This window comes from Ambystoma mexicanum, chromosome 2q (assembly GCF_040938575.1).
Source record: "Ambystoma mexicanum isolate Mex_15411 chromosome 2q, UKY_AmexF1_1, whole genome shotgun sequence".
In the NCBI taxonomy this organism is placed as follows: domain Eukaryota; kingdom Metazoa; phylum Chordata; class Amphibia; order Caudata; family Ambystomatidae; genus Ambystoma; species Ambystoma mexicanum.
In genome coordinates, this window is record NC_090924.1 from 902985623 (window position 1) to 903009268 (window position 23646).

General features: G+C 46.4%; 1 long non-coding RNA gene across 1 annotated transcript in view; it reads left to right on the plus strand.

Annotated features, from left to right (window-relative positions):
* The window catches only part of LOC138569825 (uncharacterized), a 92127-nt gene extending 68781 nt beyond the window's left edge, over positions 1 to 23346 (plus strand). Inside the window, exon 3 of the long non-coding RNA XR_011303340.1 lies at positions 18347 to 23346. This is a non-coding gene — a long non-coding RNA (uncharacterized lncRNA). The remainder of the gene's footprint in view (positions 1 to 18346) is intronic.
* The last annotated feature ends 300 nt before the right edge of the window (positions 23347 to 23646 follow it).

A 23646-nucleotide genomic window follows, 5' to 3' on the forward strand; every position in this document is an offset into this window, starting at 1 on the left:
AAGTATTTGCTGTTAAAGCCATGTTGATAAGAATAGGTGCTCGGCAACCATTTCAACATGTAAAGTGCTCAAAAGGTGTTGATACACAGTGTTAACCACTTGAATGTCCTCTAAAACGAATGGCAGCGCGATTGGCTATGTGTAAACAACACTGGAAACGAATGCTTTTGAATTCTTTGAAGTAAACTACACAAAGCAAGACAATTAATTGCCTCTGCTTTGACACACCTGAAGTTTCACAGTTGTTAACTTTTGCCATGATACAACAAATCATAGCTTCATATACTACCACGGAAGCGATCGAAATAAGCATGTGACCTGCCTTGAAGTCCCTCCTGTATCTAATCCCGCAACTCATTAACCAAATAATCCAATAGTAAACCAGACACTGAAGACAAAGACGAGGTTTACGTCAATACAGATGTGCAGAAATTGACAAACTGGGATAGTACCCCGTCTCAAAAATGTGGCCCCAAGCACAGACATCTCTGACTTTTTATAGGGTTTTCTACAGAATAGTCAATATGATACTTTTGGTCAATAGTTAACAATTAGCTTATTTATTTATTATTATTATTATTATTTTATTTATAGCATGCACATCCTCCCTAGGGCATCTTGCCGCGAAGAAAGAACACAACAGACAGGGCAGCTGTGCTGACAAGCAGCAGCCTAAAAGAGCCGTGATTTAAGAAGTCGACGAAAAAGATGATGATTTTCAGTGCGCCTCAGAGCAATAGGCAGGTCAATCCAAAATTTAGCAGCAGAGATGGAAAAGGCTCAGCTGCCCAACCTAGAAAGGCGGAATTTAGGGATCACAACTAGGTATGTGTAATAACTTGGAAGCTGATGAACACCCGAGCCAGCAGGTAAGTTATTAAGTAGATTTATTGTAGTTCAATGCCAGGAACAAAACATTGGCATGTCCTTTCCAAGTCAGCATAACTCCAACTGCCAAGCTTAGAACCCTCACACACCAACACTCCACTCACACTGACATCACTGCATTCCATTCAGCAGTGATGTCATCCACTCAGCTTGTAAGACACATTACAACAGTATGCATTTTCGGAACGAAGGGAACAGCTAGAGATTTCGTAGGTAATGAGCTCCTTGACGATAAAAAGCTCTATGGACTAGCCACAAGGACTTCAATCCTTTTGGCCACTGGGAGCCGATTCAGGGTGTGAAGTACAAGACTGATGTGAGATCCATAGGGGGTGGAAGTAGCCACTCTAGCGACCACATTTTGAAGAAGCTGTAGCCGAAGTATAAGCCCAAGTGGTTTGGCCAGAAACAGAGCATTACAATAGTCAATCTGACTAATCATAATCGCAGCAACAACCCGGGAGCGTAGGTGAACAGGAAGAAAAGACTGCACCTTGCGTAACACATGTACAAGAAAGTGGCCCACTTTACAAACTGCACTCACCTGGGTGGCCATAGATAGTGAGACAGAGAGATGGACTCTCAGATTTCTAACCACTGTCACATGAGAGGGTAAAACACCCATAGCCATGGGCCAAAAAGAAGGAGACCAGAGAGTAGGATCAGGAGACGAACCCACTGGCAGAATCTCTGTCTTGTCCCAGTTGCAGCTCATCCAATCTCCCCCGGCCCTCAGATGTTCACAAAGCCGTGAAGACACCTCACTCCAGTCAAGAGCTAAACGCACCAGGATCTGGGTTGTCATCAGCATTAGAGTAGCACTGGAAGCCATGAGAGCGGATGAGCACAATCAACAGCCAAAAATAGATGTTAGACAACAAGCAGAGCCTTGAGGAGCATCACAGAAGAGTGGACAAGCAGAAGAGCTAAAGAGGGAAGAGAAAGAGATTGACCCCTATCATTCAGAAAGGATGAAAACCATGCAATGACTGCTCCAGAGAGGCCTGCTAGGGCCATGCGGGAGAGCAGGCTAGAGTGGTCGACAGTGTTGAATGCCACTGAAAGATCTAAAAGTATCACGACTCCCACTCCACCCTAGTCAACCAGCATGGTAAGATCATCAACCACCGACACCAGGACACTCTCCGTTCCACGTCCATGCCGGAAGCTTGACTGAAAGGAGTCAAAGAACAGAGAAGATTCAAGAAACGATGATAGAATGGGAAAAACCAAGGATTCCAATAACTTCAAAAGGAATCAGAGAAGAGAAATGGGACAATCGATAGCCAGAACAGAAACATCCAGTGACAGCTTTTTGAGGAGAGGTACGACTGTGGCTTGTTTAAGCTCCTTAGGAATAGAGCCTAGCTGGCAAGACTGATTAACTGCCAACGTAAGCCAGGGAGTAATGGCAGACAAAATATCCTTAAGTACCTGAAGAGGAACGGGATCAGAGGGAGACGCCAATGAGTTGGCTAGCCACCTGAAAAACCGCTTCAACAGAGATCACGGGGAAAAAGAGATCATACCTGGACGATCTGCGTCTCCAGATCATTTGTTTTTAAATTGGCAGAGCTGAACACATTAGCTGCTATAACTTTACGAATACCTGTGATCTTTGTTATAAAAATCTCAGATAATAGGTTACAGTGGGATTGAGTAGAGGATACACTAGGTGTGAAACGAGCAGACAAGGAAAAAGACTTGACTAGCGATAAAAGTTCTTTGGACTAGTTGAGAGCTAATTCGACCTTGTGCACAAAAAATAGCTGCTTAGCAATTCGAATAACAGCATGATATTTATGAGTGAGCCGTTGAAAAACAAATTTCTCCTCGTGGCAGTAGGACAAGTGCCACTTTCTTTCAGCCCATCTTACTTCCACGTGGGCTAATCTGATTTCATCAGAAAACCAAGGTGCTGAGGGAAGTGTTTCTGACCGGTATGCCTTAGAAGGGGCCACCAGATAAGCTGCCCCCTGCAGCTTCCGAGATCAAAAATGAAAGATCCAGTTGTATAGTGTTCTGACACTTGCCATTAATAAAAGACACCATGTGAGCAAGATCCACTGTATGCCAACTACGGTTCAAAATAGCAGTGGGACTGATTTTGAGGGAGGAAACCGGCAGTCTACTTCAAATAGTATTAAATAGTGGTCTGACCCCAGGACTTGCCTACAAGGGGCAACCATAACAGTAGATTCTGTAGCAAAGATAAGATCAAGGATGCCACCCAACACGTGAGTGGTTTCATGCACAAACTGGTGAAGACCAAGGTCATTCAGAGATGCAAAGAACTGAGCCGTTGTTGGTGCTTGAGGGGCATTATACCTAATATTAAAATCACCCAAGATCACTATTAACTTGCAACAACGCTACCAATTCCAAGAAGGGAGAAAGGACGGTGGCTTAAGGGGCCGCGGCCGTAGACAATAAGTAAATAGATGGAGTTTGACGCATTAATAGCCAGGCGCACCAATATGGCTTCCATTTTTAAGCTGTGCGATAAAGGAACCACAGAAAACCTTTAAAAGTATTGAAACAGAATGGCTATGCCCTATCCCCCCTCCCGGATGTATGGGCAATCCGTTCAAGATGGAGTATGTTATACCCATCAGGAAGTGCCTCCATAGGTGTATGCGCCAAGCTATCTGATAACCACGTCTCAGTGAGGCACATAACCTCAGGGGAGTGGGCCCGCAAAAACTCATAAATGGGAGGGGGGATGGGCCACCAAGCAACGCGTCTTAAACAGGCAGGCATTAAGGGCAGGCTTCCCCGTAGTATTTTTAGCAGTGATAGCAAAGCCTATAGTACTAAATCCTGCCGGGATAGAGTACCCAAGGGAGTTAAGCCCACCAAAGACTCACAAGTAAATTGTAACATAGCTGAGGAGTCATGGCCGCCTAGCCTGTCTGTAGCCCCGACAGGCCCAGACAGGCTTAATTTAGGCACAACTTCGGTGTGATGGGCTCTCTCCCGCTGCGTATGACCGCTGTGCTGTCTACATCCAACTGCATTAAATGGAGAGATGATATTACCGAAGCCAATCCTGTCTCACTAGCAATCGGCGGTGAGAGCAGATTGCCCCAGCAGCTGAATTAATGCAGGTAAGTAAATAAAGAAAAGACTAGCAGTGACCGAGCATGAGCCTCGGTATACTCCAAGTCCAGGCTCCCTCTGCCAGTACAGCTTGCCATACAAGGAAATAAAGTAGGTAAAGTAAAATAAAATAAGATTAAAAAAGTAAATTTAAAATGTAAATAAAAATGCAAAAAACTTAGCGTGCTTGCAGGTTGGAGGCGTCCAGTCACACGCCACGGCCCCGGTGTTAGCCCGGTGCCTAAAAGGTGAAAATGTCATGATGGAAGCAAAAATAATAAGTCGTCAACAGTATTATAGGACCAAAAAAGCACAGAGGCTGATAGCCATACCTTGTTCTACCGGAATATCCTCCAGCATTGAAGGGCATGGCTTTACATCCTCATTCAAGACCTGCACAATTCCTCTCGGCCTATCCATATCACATAACCATCACCGCTAGGTCTTTTCCATTACACTTAATAAGGCCTTATCCGGGTCCTAGTTCCCACATGATCCTTTTTCCGGTTATCAGGTGGCGTAAATTGCCTTCAATGATGAGACAGAGCCTGAAAGTAGGTGTACCTGTGCCCTGGAGAATGCCTGAAATAACCTTTGCACAGCCTTATGGGTTCTCGCATGTGTGCCAACCAATCTGATTTTTCGCTGCACTACCTCCGTAATATGGCTGCCATTGCCATGTCATCTCGTATAATGGCTGCAGCTTTGCTCTGTTCATGGCTCATGTATATCATGCATGCACTCAGCTTTGATAGTTCCCCTCTTTTGTTCTTTCTAGCACAGCTTTCTGGTTCATTTTATTTTTCCAACCCTCATGTTCTCTTACCATCTCCACCTTGGTCTCGTTGTAACCCTACTACTAACTATCCAAGTGTATTAGTGTGTTTAATTTATTTTTGTGCTCATTTCATTGCATTTACAAATAATCAGTTGTTACCTTTTGAACTTCATCTTGTCTTTTTTCATCTTCTTTCTCATCACTTCTATGATATGATATGATATGGTATTTATAACGCGCCTATACACAGGTGTTTCAAGGCGCGACGAGGCAGGGAGGGGAGGAACAAGAGGAGACAGACAACGATCCTACTAGGCCAGGTGTCATTCAGATCGCGCAAGTGCAGGGGTGGGGGAGGGGGAAAAGTGCAAGGGGAAGGGGAGGGGGGGAAGTGCAGTACAAGGTAAGTGGTGAAAAGTAATAAATAAATAGGGCCAGCTGGTGGCAAGTGCAAGATAAGTGCAGAACAAGTGCTGGGAAAGGGGGGGGGGGCTGTAGGGATACAGAGACAGTCCCGCAGTGCAGAGGGGTTCAAGGGCATCAGTGCAAGTGGAGAGTGGCTGGGCCCAGGACCGAGGCCGTTTAGAGTGGTCCAGTTTCAGGATCAGTGCAGTTTCAGTGAATAATTAATTTGCTGTTCAGCAGGGGAGAGGGAGAGAGAAAGCAGAAGCAAAGAGGAAGGTTTTGAGGTGCTTCCGGAACCGGAGATGGTTCTCCTCAAGTTTCAGGGAGGCAGGAAGGCTGTTCCAGAGGGAGGCCCCTGCCGCGGAGAGAGATCTACCCCCAGCTCGTTGCTTCGAGAAGCGGCTAACCATGAGGGAGTTGGAGGCGGATGAGCGAAGGGCTCGGGAAGGAAGATATTTGGGAAGAGAGAGTTGAAGGTATTTAGGACCCAGGCCCCAGAAGGCCTTGTGGACAATGCAGAGGGTTTTGAACTTTATCCTCGCAGCCACTGGGAGCCAGTGAAGAGATTTCAGTCCTGGAGAGATACGGTCCCTGGGCTTGAGGCCAAGGACAAGTCTCGCAGTTCTGTTCTGGATGAGTTGCAGAGGCCGGAGAGTGGAGGCAGGCAGATTAAGATAGAGACTGTTACAGTAGTCCAGCTTCGAGAGAACCAGGGCTCGGGAGACAGTGAGCTTCTGGGGGAAGGAGAGGAAGGGAAGAATACCTCTGAGGAGGTGCAGCTGGTAATGTGACCTCTTGGCGACGTCAGAAATATGAGGAGAGGAGAGTGTGGAGTCGAAGATGACCCCAAGGTTTTTTGCCCTGCACGTAGGAGCAGGGAGGGGGCCAAGGGGGGCAGGCCAGGGAGCTGCAGGGAAGGAGGGAGTGGGAGTACCGATGAGTAGAATCTCAGTCTTACTGGCATTAAGGCAGAGGTCATTGGCGGCACACCATTCTTGGATAGCAGACAGACAGTCAGAGATGAGGGAAGGAGAGGGGGAGGCTGAGGGTAGCCTGAAAATGAGCTGGGTATCGTCCGCATAGCACTGGAAATTAGGGCAGAGAGCGGCGATGCGGTGGGCAAGGAGTGCCAGATACTGGTTGAACAGCCAGGGAGAGAGATTAGATCCCTGGGGGACACCACAGGTGGAGAAAAAGATGTCGGAGAGGAAGGGCCCCAGTTGGACCTGGGAGGGTCGATTTGAAAGGAAAGAGGTCCGCCACGCCAGAGCCTGACCAGTGATACCTCAGTTTTCCCGGAGACGGTTGAGCAGGATGGCATGGTTGACAGTGTCAAAGGCAGAGGAGATCGAGCAGAATGAGAACACACGGAGTGTTGGAATCGAGGTTCAAGAGCAGGTCTTCACGGATGTTCAGGAGAGCAGTTTCCGTGCTTCTGGCAGCTCTGAAGCCAGATTGATGGTCATGAAGACTACCAACAGATTCAGCATGGAGGTTAAGCTGGGAGATGGCCAGTTTCTCCAGGAGCTTGCCCATAGTTCATGTATTCCAGTTATGTATTATTAGTAATTACTCTCAGCATCCACTCAGTACAAATGTGTCAAGAATTCTCACCGCAGTTCTGAAGGCAGCACAAGAAACAGAATGAGGAGGTGAAGACGCTAACTACAATTGCAATGAGCAGTGTTATCCAGTTTTAAGAGTTAGCTAATTCATCCGTTTTGTTAGATGGCAAATCACATCAAATGTAGTACAAACAGTGATCTAATTCAAAAGCATTCCCTTTTTTGATTGAACAAGGCCTTGACTACATATCAATTCTTCACATCAGACCGTTTTTGTACATCTGGCAGTGATTTGTTTAAGTGCTCTAATCGATAGGGGGTCAACAAACTTCAGGTAAAGTTGAATGTCACAACTTACCTCGGCAGGCATACACTTCATGGCTCTCAGTCATGGTGATCAAGGAACATGTCCCATAAAATTCAAGCTTATATATTAGGATCTACACAGTTGTAATTCAAAAGGAATAGTCACCTGCCATTTGGAATGGAGCCTTCAGCAGTTCCCTCCCAGCAGACTCTTCCTGCCACGTTCAATATATGGCCAATCATTACCGTTTCCATACATTGGATTGCAGAGTCCAATCTTCTTTTCTCCTCCTACACATGTTGACTTTATTTCAGGTACACTTAATACGTTGAGATTCACTTCTCCTGGAATCTGCATGCCACATACATGCCTGTGCATGATCCGATCCCATTTACAGATTGGCTGGAGTCCTAGAGTCAGTTGCTACGTTGGAGCCTACGTTTCTTGGATTGGCCCATAAGTGCTGAGTAAGCATCTTGCTGCTTCGTTGTCACAGTGCCAGCTTGCAAACTTCCATGCATGTCTACACAGCCAGAGAGTCACTGGGACACCCAAATCTTTCATCAACGCTCCTAACCTTGTCTGTTGGTGGATGCCCTTGCAGATCGGTCTCAGCTGGTCACGGAAGTAATCTTTCACTTCTCTGCAAGCTATGTCCCATTAGAATCTGTCCTGAATCTGTAATGTTAGAAGTAGGAGTCATTAGGGCATTTTGTTATACTGCTCAGGTCCTCAGTAACATACACATTTAGGTTTGCATTTACATTGGTGAGCTAGGATCCCATTATGAGTCGCAGTAGCTTCTCCAGTTCTACTACTTTCCCCTCATGAAAGTGTCCCCTGGGAATGTTCCAGGCTGAGGAAATTAAGATGACCTGGGTCAAATTCTCTCCTCCAGATTTCTTAAGCTCTACTTTCCTTCTGACAGCATGTCCTTCTGCTATGCCAATCTGATTGCTGATCATGTTGAACAATTATGAACATGAGACATTACCTGAAAGGTCAAACTTTGTAGAAAAAAATGCACTAACTTGAGTGTGATCTTCAACGCCATCCACTTTTCTGCATCAGTTCAATTAAGCACACCGTTGCACTATGGTGTCTGTGGTTGCATTATGATTGCTTTTTTGAGCTTGGCAACATAACGTACTCATTGAATAACAAGCTGGAAGGATAGCTCAGGGGCAACACATTTGTCTTGTAAGCTTGACAACACAGAGCAATGCAGATTCAAATCTCAGTCCTGCACTTAGAGAATGGTCTCTGGTGTTAAGTGTGTAATAACAGAGATAATTAATTGCATATGTTTTTCCTTTTAAATAGTAACCAGTCCAGAGACCCCCTCGAAGGAGGACTGGTTACAGAAGGTTAAAAATATGTATTTGATGGACAAATTAACGGCAATGGTGAACAAGGACTCTGCCTCATTTCAAGCGAATTGGTACGGGGTGCAACAGACTTGGGGATGGGATGTCCACTGATCCTCTGGGGGAGACAGGGATGGTTTGGGCGCCCGCGGCCCAGGAAATGGCAGACAAAATATAGCCATACAGGAAGTCAACGCTCACGCTCATTTCCAAGCTCCGGACTAACAGAGCTTGCAACGCAGCTCCCCAACAAGGGGGATCGATGGGGACTAAGTTGTTGGGGGGGAGGGGTCATATTGGGGTGGTGGGGGGGAGGGGCAGGGGCCATTGGGCCTGTCATCTGTACATCATTTGAATATGCATAGTGCCCTATTGTGTGTTTAAGAAAATGTCAATAAAACCAAAGTTTAAATAGTAACCAGTAATGGCAGTAGATTTCACCATCCCTCATACAATAGCACTATGCAGACGGTTCAGTGTGGATTTAAAAAAATAAATAAAACCTCTGCTTCATTGAAGGGGAAACAGATTCCTGCTGTCACTATAATTTGTGTTTTACTACACAAGGTTATACAGCTCCCATCTAAAAGGGTCACTTGCCCACATAGAATCCTTGTTGGTAATCATTTTTCACTCTGATATCCGTTGCATAACTCTGCTGTGCAGACCATCGCATTTCTAGAAAATACACTGAAATGACCTAAGGAGACTCTAGGGTAATAAACAGAAAAGGTCACACCTAGTGTAGAAACCAAAATAATTGACGGACCGTTTCGTATAATTCCGTAGATGTGTGCAACAATCTCACTCAGCAATACTCGATACAAAAGTGTACAACTTTAATTAAATAATCATCATCATGCATACATATAAAAACCACATCACTACCACCGGATCAAGAAGTAAATATGGGACAGCTCACGTAGCAGTCATTCTTTACGATCGTCATCCATTGGTACATGGAAGCGGCTACTGATATACCAGGACCCTGGTATATCAGTAGCCGCTTCCACGTACCAATGGATAAGCTAGATGTGCATAACTTTGCAGGCACATTGGTAGTGAGAACCTGACTGAGAGCCTACACCTGCATATCAAAAGTGATTTTGACTATAGCAGCTGATCATAAAGAATGAGCTGTACCATATTGACTTCTTGATCCATTCATGAAAGGCGATGATTTACTGCATTAAAGCATTACATCAGGTCGCGTATAACTGAAGTTGTGGTTTGCTGATGAAGCCCTTGCAAAACATGACGGCATATTAATAAGGTTACCAAGGTCAACGTGCCTTAGTTAAAGGTGATGTGTCAAAATTTGTGGAATCTTTTATCAAGAATCACTGTACCATTGCATTCACCATTGGTCCCCTGAAGAAGTCCCTGTAATCGGTGAAAATTATAAAGGAATTAAACATGTCGGGAAGTTGTTGAAATACACTTTCTCAGCACTTGCCGATTTGGTGTTTAATAGCACACGCTAAAATTATATATGAGTGTGTATAGGCATATTTCCGGACTGTGTTGGAGTATTATTCATTTGTTTGGTAGTCATGCAATATTCTGTCACTGGTGGTGATGTGTGTGTGTGTGTATATGTGTATATATATTTCTGAGGCTTGTGGAATCTGCTTAGATCACATGCTGTGCATAGGCCGACATCTAGTGGAAGCTGCGGAGTATTACAGTTTGTTTTTCGAAACTCGAAAATGGGCGTCGACACAGGCGTGCCAGTAATACTATCCCTAGTGTGACGTCCACTGTACCCAAGATCCCTCACGCGTCTAGGATCCTCAGATTGTTTTTTTCCGCCATACTGGTCGGAAGCATCTTGCGGAGTTCCCTGGCCTTAGCCATACTTTTGCTAATTATTGAAGTTAAAATTATTTATTGACATCCTTCCCCACCCCAACGTCGACCCTCGACACTCGACGACGGCTGGAGAAGACATCGACCGTCGGCTGCTGCACGACGGATCTGGGCCTCGGAAGGCCGCTGGCCTCGGCCCGGGCCTAGTAGGCCGCTGGCCTCGGCCCTGCAAGTAGGGAGAGTGGGGGGTGGTACATACTCTTCACTCTTGGTATATAGGTACACCTTATATATTTCCTACACTTACCAGCCCGCTGCCTCAAGGTGCGTATGGAGGGTACCCCTTTCCAATTCTGCCCCAAGTGCAAACGCAAATACCCTTGGGTCGACAGGCACGCCACATGCAATCTCTGCTTGCCGAGGGACCACCCCGAAGCGAACTGCAGAGCGTGTAGTAGGTTTAAGCCTAAGACACTTAAGGACCGTTCGACAAAGCGTTGGGCCCACCACGCCAGGCAGGCAGCCATGGCAGCGGAGGGCGCCTTCAGCGATGGCAGCGACGCCGTACTTTCGGACGGCGAGGGCATTACGGCGTCGAAAGACTGCCGAGCGCAGGTCCCCGACCTCGGAAGGTTGTCCGGCAGGGCGGCTATGGGGAAGACCCCCGGCGACGCAAGCGCTACACACCCTACACACACTAAGCACACTAAGTCCAACCGAACCTCGACGACGTCGACTTCTCGGAAAGAGGCACAGATAGAACGGTCCGACTCGGTGTCCTCTGGGCGCTCTCGATCGAGATCGCCGCATGACGCAAGGCAATCATCCACTCTTGCCAAGAGTGCCTCGCTCCCTAGATTAACGGAAGTTCGATCGTCGGAAGACGAAAACGACTTCCACCCCCAGGCCGCGCTCCAGGAGACCGAGGCCGCAGTTAACACCAGCGAGGCCCCACGCTCAAAACAAGGTACCTCTCCCGACCCTCGACGCCAGGCGTCGAAAGTCTCTGGGGCCTCCAAGGGGCAGGGAAAACATTTTTCCACGCACGGGGAGGGGGGGAAACAGCGGAAAGCACAGCCTTCCACTCCTGTAAGACCATCCTTCCACCCTAAGCAGACAGACAAACATAAATCTACTGGGACATCAACATCCAGCAAGGCTACCCTTGATAAGTCCTCTAAGTTGCCTACTAAAGCCATACCCTGTTCCAAAGAATGGTCCAGTGAAGACATAGACAGGGTCATGTTAAGGATGTCTTCCTTAGCTGATTTTTATGACAAGAACCCAGAACATTTCCTTTCGTATGACCCTCAAGGGGCCACACCCTCAGGCTCCTCTGATCCTATCCCCCTAAGTAAAAAGGCCCGGTTCGAAACACCTGAACCCTTCGAGGTGCAGCCTTACTCTACTCCATACTCTACTCCACACCCCAGATACCAAGGACAGCCTTTCCCTGAAGGGGACCAGGAGTTTACAATTATGGAGGAACAAACCGGGACTGAATACTATGCGGATGATGAGGACCTGGAGGAGGTAGAAGATGAGCAGGAAATTTACAGAGTAGAATCCCCGGTAGAAAGCGAAGCCCCAGTTACCGACTCGCCAGTTGATAACCAGCCCCTCCTTAATGAAGTTCTCGCTCGCGCGGCAGAACATTTTCACATCGACACCCACGGTGTACAGGAGGAAAGGGACTTCGCAGAAGAGTTGGTGGGAGAAAGGAGGCCGGTCGCTCAAACCATCCCTATCCTTAAATCCATCCAACGTAGAATAGATCCATCCCTGGTGAATCCAAACCTCACCAGAGCCGTCAACCCCAGAGTCGAAAAACTTTTTCGGGCAGCCCAGTCTGACCCTCTTTATATAAGAGGACAGCTTAAACCAGACTCCCTAGTGGTTACCAACACTCGGAAGAGGGCTGGGACACCCTTATCATCATCAGAAGCTCCTCCCGACAAGGAGAGCAAAAGACTATACGGGTTTGGCAGGAAGGTAGCCTCAACGTCCGCCTACCAAGCAAGGATTGCAAACTCCACCACCCTGTTGGCAAGTTACAACTGCCATCAATGGGAAGAGGTCGCGGCGCTCATAGCCTCTGCTCCTGAACCGTTAAAGGGCCAGTTGGCTCGGATCTCGGCAGAAGGGAGAGCCGTGTCTGGTTGCATATTAAAAGCAACTTTCGACGCCGCGGACAATGCAGGAAGATTGATAGCAGAAGGTACTGTTATCAAGAGACATGCGTGGTTACGGCAGTCAGGGTTCAAAACAGAAACACAGGCTTCATTAATAGACAAGCCGGTGGAACCCGATCTATTGTTTGGGAAAGCGGTCGAAGACGCACTTAAGAATGCCAAGGACGAGTACGAGACTCTCAAATCCCTTGGCCAGCTTACCAACAAACCCCCTAACCAGAGGGGGAACAGTAATTTTCGTCGCCCACGCGGCCAAAATTCACAAAGAGGCAACTATGCCCAAGGACAGGGTACACAATGGAACAACAACCAGCAGTCTACCCAGAGTTACGGCAGGGGTAACAAAAGAGGTCGTGGAAGAGGCAGAGGCAGCCCCAACAAGGGAGGTGGCACGCCTCCACCAAAGCAGTGACGCTCAGTTCAGGGTCCCTTCTCACGCAACCCCAGTAGGGGGACGCATTTCCAACTTCACCCAGGCTTGGGAAGGGATCACCTCAGACAGATGGGTGCTGTCAACAGTGTCCACAGGATATTGTATAGAATTACTGCAGCGTCCCCGGAACCACCCTCCACGACAAAGAGTACACTCCTTAGAACATCAGAAGATCCTTCTCGAGGAGATCGCCATTCTGCTAGAAAAGGACGCGATAGAACTCGTCCCAGGACACCAGGTAAACAAGGGTATCTATTCAACTTACTTCCTTGTGCCAAAGAAAGATTTAACAATGCGCCCAGTATTGGACTTACGGCCTGCCAACAAGTATGTCAAGCCCCAAAAATTCCGTATGACCACGCTACAGGAGGTAATCCCCCTCCTAAAAAAGGGGGATTACATGGCAACCTTGGATATGAAAGATGCTTATTTTCATATTTCCATGCTCCCAGCCCACAGAAAATACTTGCGCTTCAAGGTGGACAGTCGCCACTACCAATTCAAGGTACTGCCCTTCGGGATAGCTTCAGCACCAAGGGTGTTCACCAAGGTACTGGCGGTGGCAGCCGCACACCTACGCAGGGAGGCAATCCCAGTGTACCCTTATCTGGACGACTGGCTCATAACGGGGGAAACCCCAGGAATTTGCAGGTCAAACATTCAGAGGACTATCGACCTCCTCCACGAATTAGGCTTCTCTATCAACGAGAAGAAGTCAAGTCTGGTGCCAAGCACCTCAAAACAGTTCCTAGGAGCAATCCTAGATTCTCAGAAAGGGTTGACCTTCCCTTCGGAAGAGAGAATTTGGAATATACTACTGCAAATTCCACATTATCAGTCAGGTCAACAAATAACGGTACGCAAAGCAATGCGGTTACTGGGCATGATGGCGTCATGCATTTACCTGGTCCCCCACGCGCGTCTGCGCATGCGTCCCATGCAGGAATGGTTGGCGAAACAGTGGTCTCAGGCAAGTGGTCAGTGGGACGATCTAGTGGTCGTTTCGCCAACACTCGTACAGAGCTTACACTGGTGGACAAGAGAGAATCTCGCAAGGGGAAAACCCTTTTACGATCCCGAAGTACAGGCAGTGGTGACTACAGATGCATGCCTGACTGGGTGGGGAGCTCACCATCTCCACCACACAGCTCAGGGTCTCTGGTCTCACTCAGTAGCCAAGAACCACATCAACCTGCTAGAGCTTCTGGCAGTATTCCGAGCGCTTCGGGCGTTCGAGCCCCATCTGCTAAACTTGTCGGTGCAGATCCGGACGGACAGCACGACAGCCATGTTCTATTTGAACAAACAAGGAGGGACTCGTTCGCCAAATCTGTCCAAGCTTGCCCAGAAAATCTGGATATGGGCACTCAGACGGAACATCTTCCTGTCATCACAACATGTTCCAGGGGAGCTCAATTCCCTAGCGGATGCCCTAAGCAGAGACTCCCTCCCAGAGGAACACGAATGGGTCCTTCACAGAGATATCGTAGAAGATCTCTTCTCTCAGTGGGGTTTCCCCACTATAGACCTATTCGCCACAAGCGAAAACAAACAATGCCCAGGATTTGCATCCAGGTTCCCCCAGCCAGACTCCCAAGGGAACGCCCTGTGGATGAACTGGTCAGGGATGTTTGCGTACGCTTTTCCACCAACTCCTCTCATCAGGAAGGTGGTGTACAAGATGAACAAGGAATCGATGACGCTCATCCTAGTTGCTCCCATGTGGGCGAGACAACCATGGTTTCCACACCTGCGCAGGATGGCGGTGTGCGAGCCCATCAAACTCCCAGCCTGGTACAACCTACTGTCCCAGCAACAAGGTCAAACAGTGCACCAGGAACCCAACTCAATGAACCTGGCAGCATGGCTCCTGAGGTCATAGAGTTTGGCCATCTCAATTTACCACAGAGGTGTATGGACATCCTAAAAGAATCCAGGAAACCAAACACAAGGCACTGTTATTTTGACAAGTGGAAGAGATTCGTTATTTGGTGCCAGAATAAACAAATCAACCCTGTTGATTGCACTCCTTCCAACGTTGTGACATACATGCTCCACCTGCTGGATGCAGGATTGGTTTTTAACTCTCTGAAAGTACACCTGGCAGCCCTCTCGGCTTACACCACATCCCATAACAAGGTGTCGTGGTGGAAAGTACCAGTAGTTAAAGCCTTCATGGAAGGAGTAAAGAGACTTCACCCTCCTATTTCGAACCCACCGCCAGGATGGGACCTTAATGTGGTGCTAGCTAAGCTCATGGGCCCCCCTTTCGAACCCATGCATAAAAGTAGTCTCAAACACCTGACTTATAAAACGGCCTTCTTAGTAGCCATTACCTCAATAAGAAGGGTCAGTGAAATTCAGGCTCTGTCAGTGCAGGATCCTTTCTTTACTATCCACAAAGACAAACTGGTTTTACGCACACACCCTAGGTTCTCACCTAAATTTATATCAAAGTTCCATGTAAACCAGTCCATCGAGCTTCCGGCTTTCTTCCAGAACCCGCAAAGCTCGGCTGAGGTGAAACTACACACCCTAGATGTGCGTAGGGCGGTCCTCTACTATGTAAATAAAACCAGACCGCTAAGGAAAACAGATCAACTGTTTGTCTCCGTAGCTACAGGCAGAGAGGGAGATCGCGTCTCTAAAGGCGCTATCTCGAAGTGGATTATCAACTGTATACAGCTGTGTTACTCTCTTTCTGAAAAAACTCTGCCTTTTACGCCAAGGGCCCACTCTACTAGAGGCATTGGGGCCACTCTGGCTTTCATTGCAAATGTTCCCATCGACACCATTTGCAAAGCAGCTACTTGGAGCTCTATTCACACTTTTACTCAGCATTACTGCATTGACACTCATTCCAAGACAGATACACAAGTGGGACAAGCGGTTCTAAGACACCTGTTTGCTCATGACCCTTCTCACATCCCACCTCCTTCTTCTGGTACTGCTCGCTAATCTATGCACAGCATGTGATCTAAGGAGATTCCACAAGCCTCAGAAGGGATACATTACTCACCGTAATCGTATTTCTGATGCTTGTATCTGCTTAGATTCACATGCGACCCACCCTTCCTCCCCTCGGAGAGAAGGCGCATGATTGCTTGTAGTCTTACCTTTCTGTCTATCTGCTTGGATTATCTGTACTCACGCTACTCCTCATGCTTCCTCATGTCAGAAAAAATACAATCTGAGGATCCAAGATGCGTGAGGGATCTTGGGTACAGTGGACGTCACACTAGGGATAGTATTACTGGCACGCCTGTGTCGACGCCCATTTTCGAGTTTCGAAAAACAAACTGTAATACTCCGCAGCTTCCACTAGATGTCGGCCTATGCACAGCATGTGAATCTAAGCAGATACAAGCATCAGAAATACGATTACGGTGAGTAATGTATCCCATATATATATATATATATATATATATATAAAAACAATTACCCGATCCACAATGGAACCAAGAAAAAGTTGCCGGAATGCACTGAACAGCAGAGAAAGCCAGGGTGACTCTCTACAAATAGACAGGAACACCAAAGCTCGCCCAAACTGACAATCCTTTTATTGTATGTAAGTCAGCATGGCAAGGAAAACTGCAAAAACGATGCGTTTCGTGGTAACACACCGCTTGATTACGTTATATATTAAAAAAAAAACGTTGTTAAAGGGACGTTATGGTTACAAGCAAAACCGAAAAACCTCAGAAATTCACCAGTTATGGTAAGCTAAGCAACCATAACTCGTGCCACCACCGTGCACTGCTAAGACTAACACCCAGGACATCAAAGATGACATCACAAATGTCATTGATGACATCACAGATTTTACAAACTAAACTAAAAAACATTTCACTGCATTTTGAATGTTTCCCATTCAAATCTGATTACCCACATCAGTTAAATGGATTCCATCTCACCAAAATATGTTGGCCCTATCAAATTTAATGTTCTCATTATGGAATGATGTCATCCCAGCATCGCGAACAAAAGCACACACAGCTTTATTGATGTTGCACCTTGCATTTTCCATTTGCGGACCTAATGAACTGGAACGCATCCACATCTGTGTCTGGGCAATTTGTGAAAAAAATATTTTGGATTTAGGGAACATTTCCTTCAACTTTCCCAATGTCTCCTTCATTGCAAACTGCAATGAGATTCCAGTCACGGTCCCCAAACTGTTCCCACCACAAGGAATTATAATAATGTCCAGTTGCTTCAATTCAACCATATTTGCACAAAATGGGAAAAAGTCCACCCACTTCATGCCACGCACTCTGTACCAGAACACTTCCAATTCAGGAAATCCAAGATGTTTGGCTATTCCACAATGCTCAGCATACACCTTCACCCAGTGAACCAAAGAGTCCCCCAAAATCCAAAGAATCTGCCTGCTGAAAGACATTGCCATGGCCATTTTCAATTCTCTCACAACTTCTACTAGCAAAACTCCTGCTACCTTCTCTTCCTGTAGACCACACCCAGGAAATCTGATTGGCTATTCCTCTGATGTCCGCGGACACCTTCGACTGTCTGCGGCCTCCGCAGTCCCATTTCCATGCCAGGCAGTACCAAAAGACCCAGATGTGGCATGTGCCGTCCGCGGACTACGGCGGTGTCCGCGGACAGATCATCCAATTGAATAAGGCAGGTAGGGAAATTAAACACAATGTAAGTTATTTAATCTTTAATGGTGGCTCTGAAAATAACCTTTTTCTTTAAGGCAGTTTGTAAACAAACACCTTTTTACATTTTCTTATTTGCTTTTATGTTGATTTTTCCTTACATGAACCTCTTCAATGCATTCCTTACGTTATCAAGGAAAATTGCATTTCCAATATTTATAAAGTGAATTCCATCTGTACAAAAAAAATTCACACCCGGGAATTGATGTTATTCTCAAAAGATGACATTCAAGAACCATACAAAAAAGCAGATATACCTTTATTGACAATCTGTCTTAATTGTTCAATTTGAGGACTGAAAAAGTTTGTTGGACATCTCCATGTGCGTCTCTGATTTATTTCCCCAAAAATTATTTTAGCAGCAGGAAACAGTTGCATAAGGCTTTTAAAAAAAAATCTTCAGCACAACTTGCAAAGACACTGGAGTCACAAACCCCAAACTGTCCCCTCCACAATGGACAATCACAATATCTGGACTTGTAAAATCAGCCATACTCTCACAAAGGGAAAGAAGACAAAATAAAAACGCGAGCAAATGGGGTGTGTGAACGCCTGAATGGACTCCTAAAGGAGTGCATAGCCAAGACTCAGAAAAGCACCAAGAAAAAGTGGCTGCACCTTTTGCCCCTTGCACTGTTTGCACTGTCAATGAGCCACCATTTAACACCTGTGAGGTGGTGACAGGACGGTGCATGCATCTTCCCCTGGCTTCTCCCACAAGAGCACTGAAAGACTGTGAAAATAGTGCAGATGTGTTAGGGCAGGAAATGTATGAGTACATTACTTCTCTGGTTGGTAGCACTTCTTTTATTTGTCGCCAGATACCGCGAATCCAGAGGAACGCAGAAGACGGAGAAGAGATCGACTGCGATGACGCACCACAAGACTGTGAACTAATGCAACCTGTGAAAGCCGGTGATATAGTGCTCCTGAGAAATTTTATATGGCGCTTAAATGCACCTAGGTTTACTGGACCTCACATGGTGGAGGAGGTGGCAGACTGTGCTGTCAAGCTAGTCAGCAAAATTGTTTGGAACCACCTGCAGGACATCAATCCCTACAAAGCAGTGGCCTCACCTGGCAACAGAGTCTCCGTGAACGACAAGTCTATGTTCAGCACCTAGACGAGCTACAAGTGCTTTCTGAACTTACACGACTAGGTAGACCCGGACACCCCATGGTCACATGATCCCAAGCAGCAGAACACTTGTAGAAATTGACTAAAGAGACACTGTCTGTTTGTTATTTTCCTTTTCCGCACACGCAGGGCCTATGTGAACGCTGTGGGGATTGTACTGTCTGTTTTCACCCATGTTACCTTCCACCCGTCACCCAGACACCTTCTCTAACCAATTTGTCCTCACTGCAAGGAGACCCAACAAATTCAGAGCACGATCCCCTGGAGTATATTATCTTGTCTTTGTAGAGTATGTGGCCCAAACATACCCACAACATGAGCATGGCGAGCCCCCAATGCTGGCCACAGTAAGTGAACCATCAGTAAGAAAGGTCTGGGAGGAGGTGTTTGCCTTTGCAATTAGTGATTATCTGGTCCGCGGGGCTTAAGGGCACTTTAACGCATTTCTTTGCGCATTTCAGGCGGGCAACTGTATCACCAGACTACAGGGATCAAGCGGCGTAAGTGGAGATGAAGGGAACAATAAAGAACATTATCATTATGTTGTGTCTATTAATTCCCAGTGGATTGATGGGATTCATATTTTGGAAATTATATGTTTTTGTTTCTGCTAACGATGTACCCTCTACTAACATTCCCCCGACCCAAACAGGTTGAACAACCATATCAGTTGGACGAGAAAACACTGCTGATACGGTAAGGAGAGGTAAGTGCAGTGTTGACACAGACATGAAGGGAGTAGACATGTATCTCACCGACACTGCTCAAGTGGCTAAAAACATGTGGTACAAACACATGACAAAGTAGGTAAGGAAACCACCAGGGAGAGCTGTTATGTCTGCTCTTTAATCCCCTACGCAATGAGTGCCTATAAACGATCATAGCAACTGAAATACCAGCAGCAAGAGCACAATGCCTGTTTTATCTCGTGATGGTGCAAATGCGAGGATGATTTCAAGGGAAGTCTGCAACGTAGAGATGGATGACCAAAGGAACATTCCTGTACGAAGATAACTACATAAAGACATTAGATATGATGAACAATTATTGGCAGCTAGATAAAGCCACACAATACATAACTGACGGACGTGAGAAGGGAGAAACAAAGACTATCACATTGAAGGAACTGTCATATCCCTGGACAAGAGTGGAGGAGATAGCAGAAGAGCCTGGATACTTGGAAAAGCCTCATATATTAGTGTATGGATGAGTTTACACTAACAATGGATGGAAAAATGGAGTGGTGAGAAGCAAATCATTGACACTAGCCCAGTGGTCCGTGAACAAGGTGCAGGAAGAAAATGACAAGTGCCTGAAGGAATGGGACGTGAACGCACAATTACTGACATGGGTGGAAAATGAAGCGAGCCCGATGCTGATAATTTCTCTGCAGACACCAGCCCTGTTCTATCATAATAATGGCAAAGTTGAAGTTTGCGAGAACGTTGGGTGCAAAACAATTGAACAACTCGCAGCTATGAGGGCGGGAACGGCAGTACTAATGGATCACTGTTGGGCTTGCAGATCGAAAGCATACGAGAAGCTGCCACCCGATTGAGGAGGAGTTCGCTCATTGGTACACATCAACATGCCTTCATTGGTCGTGCCCAGGAAGGATGTAAAGCTTGATGAATTCCTGAAAATGAACAACAATAAGAGAAGGAAGAGATCGGTGGAGGGGACACCAACGGCCAAACGGGAAGGACTGCGCAGAGTGAAGAGAGGAGGGAATAACTTCTCAGAAGCATCAGAAACAGCACTAGATGAGAACCCGGCAGAGAAAATGCTGTTCAGCAGGACACAAATGTTCTTTGCATCAATAATACCATCTGTGCAGACAGACACGAATGCCAAATGGTTACAGATAATTTGCTAGTAGCTGATGGTAATGATAAAAACTACAGTAAATGGGTTCAATGTCATAAAGGAAGAGGTCAGAGCAATAATGTTGGTGGCGCTCCAGAATAGATATGTTTTGGATCTCCTCAAGGCTATGGAAGGAGGAGTTTGCACAAAGATAGGGAGTTTGTGTTGCACATTTATACCTACCAATGATGCAGATAACAAACTCTATCAGATGCAGTAGCGCAGCAGGCACAGATGCACGCCAAACAGTAAGATGAGGCATGAGGAACTGAGAAGGACAAGAGCGGGCTAGCATATATATGGTCATGGATGCCATCATGTCTGTCAGACGGACTAAAGGTAATAGCGGGAGCTCCCGTGTTGGGAGCAGCATCTAATTGCGGGATCAAAATCTGCATGGCAAGGTGCAAGAAAACAGCAGAAGAGGCTATCGGAATGCAGATCCTGATGGATGTGAATATAGGAGGAACAAAAGACAACATTGTAGCAGATAGGGACAAGCTCAGATAGAAAACTGCACAGTATCAACTATTCCCAACTGAATCCATGAAGCTGGACAATCTGCACGATCCAAAGTGCTATGAAGGGAGATGGGTTTGGTGTAACCCAGAAGAAGTTTGTTGCTACATGCACTGGTTGTTCGACGACCACACAAACTACTATGGACACCTTGGAGGAGTAACGAAAATATGCCAGCACCGAGCAACAGGACTGTCAAATAAGGATGTGGTTGATAGGTGGACTAGAGGGGGGACTGAAGAGGGAGGGGGAAGCCTGCCCTCTCATCCCCCTCCTAGGAAATACATGACAAGAAGAAGGCCAGAAAACACTGTAATCACCAATTGCATTTCAGACGAATTCCCAACGGACCGATGGTTGACAAGTATGTCAAGAGATACCCCCTCAGCCAGCCCTACAGACCAGGGGCGGTACAAATCTACTCCAAAGTGGACGAGGAGCCCCAGGCTGCAACTAAAGACACCTCAATTGACAATCTTGATTAAAACGCCAAGAAGCCATGTTGCTGACGTCATTGGAAACATCACAATTTAGCAGCGTTAGACATGAAGCACACATGCTGTCCATACTCCGGGACACAAACACACACTTGAATACATGAAGAACACAAGCATACAGTTCTATAGTTAGAGGTCAGACACATATATATATATACTGTCATTGCTTTTATTACCTTTGCCATTAGCTAAGCGCAGCAACGCAGAAACTGCAAGAAGCAAGATATCCCGAACAAAGCTTGCAGATGCTTACATGCAAATAACCTTATGGAACCACAGGAGCACCTTTGGGACCTGACAGAACCAAGTGTGACTAGCCTATGGAGAATGTAGTATAGCACGAACATTGTAGAAACTGCATTATAATGGTTTAGAAAAAATACAGCAGGCCTCAGTCCTCTCAACAAGAGCCAAGCTGATCTGAATTCAGGCTGGACAAGAGCAAAACGTGGGAGACAGGCCCCGCTGCCAAGGCCACAAGATAAGGATGACATTCCATTTCCTGGACAACAAAAGCACCAGCAGCACTTAATATGAATAATTCCTCATAATTCAGAGCTACATAGCTAAAAATCAGGGCCTCGGAACACGTGACCCCGCCGAAGCAGCCAATGGACCGCGATCAGCGCTGGTAAAGATGTTACAATGTGAGACAAGTGTTGCACTGAGCAAAAGAGCACTCTCATAGACTAAGGTGGTACACACACGTTACACTGCAGACACATAGTCCTTCTTATTACTTTGAAAAAGTACACCGAGAGGTGAGAACTGAAGGCGCCAATTCCCGACACAATATCCAAAACCTTGAATAATGGACACACCCTGCTAGGGAATGAGACCAAGAGATAGATTGCAAGTAGAACCAAGTTTTATATAAGATATATTGTGCATGCAGAGAATGTGAAAATGCATCACTGAGGAACCCAACTATAAGTACATTATTCTACGATACAATTGGTGAGGCACCTTAGTTCAGTATATATCCTTAGGTGCTGGCCACGTGTGATTGGCGGTTGCTTTGGTGTCACTCCCTCAGCGCGTGGGTCAGCTGGGCTCATCTCTGCGGGGTGAAGGCCATGCCAGCAAAGTGATACTTTTACCTGACTGTCTAAGCTAAAATAACAGACTTAGAGGGCATGAGACAAATGACCATCATAAACGTTGGCCCAAATAGGGATACTTTCAGAGTTCACTAACAGGTTATATATCTACATTGTACCTTTTGCACCTTGACATCCATAAACCTCGTGCCCCAACCCAGGTTCCCACCCTGGAGGTCCCTGATCTACCTGATGTCTCATGATACGGACAGACATGTGTTAGCTTTAGGATGAATATATTGGTGTCTGGGATTTAGGGCTATGGCGGATGTTCTTCTCTTGGCCAATGGAGGTGTCAGATGTGTATCTGTATCAAAGAGCACAGGGGTCTGGCCCCAAGAGACTATGGCTGAGTGGGGTGGGGGTTGAGGGAGTACAGGCAGGTTAGTGGAGACGGATGTTCACAAGGGTGGGGGCCTGCTCCGGTCTCACACAGTGCAATGATCTCATCTTCCTTCTGGGCGATACTAATTATTACAACAATGAATAGCTGGACGTCCGTGAGAGCAGAGTCTGTGTCGAACTGGAAGGAGGTGGGCGTGGCCTGGGCTGTGTGTGCGAGGCTCTGGGCTGAGGGAGATACAGGTTTTTTAGAGATCATTTTCGGGCCTAGCAAAAGATGGTGTCTGGTGTGTCACAGGGTCAACAATGGGGGTCTGTTCTGACGTATAGCGTTTTCTGGGGACTACTATTGGACTCAAGTAGGCCTGGGTTATTTCTATTATGTCAAGAGAGGTACAAAAACACTTTAAATGTGAAAATGCACAGGAAGGAATTTCAGACACAAATAGATATTGATCTGTCAGCTTTTTAAATTTATTTTGCTGCTGGATGCATTTATTAATCATGCATCAGTATTTTTTGAGAAAAAAGGTTTTTTGTTGAAAAGAACAGTTAGAAACTGCAAGAGGTTCAATCACAAATACAGAGTTTGCAAAACGGTTAATTCTTAGTTTTTCCTCAAGCAGCTGTTTATGGCAAAATAATTTTGCAAGACAAGA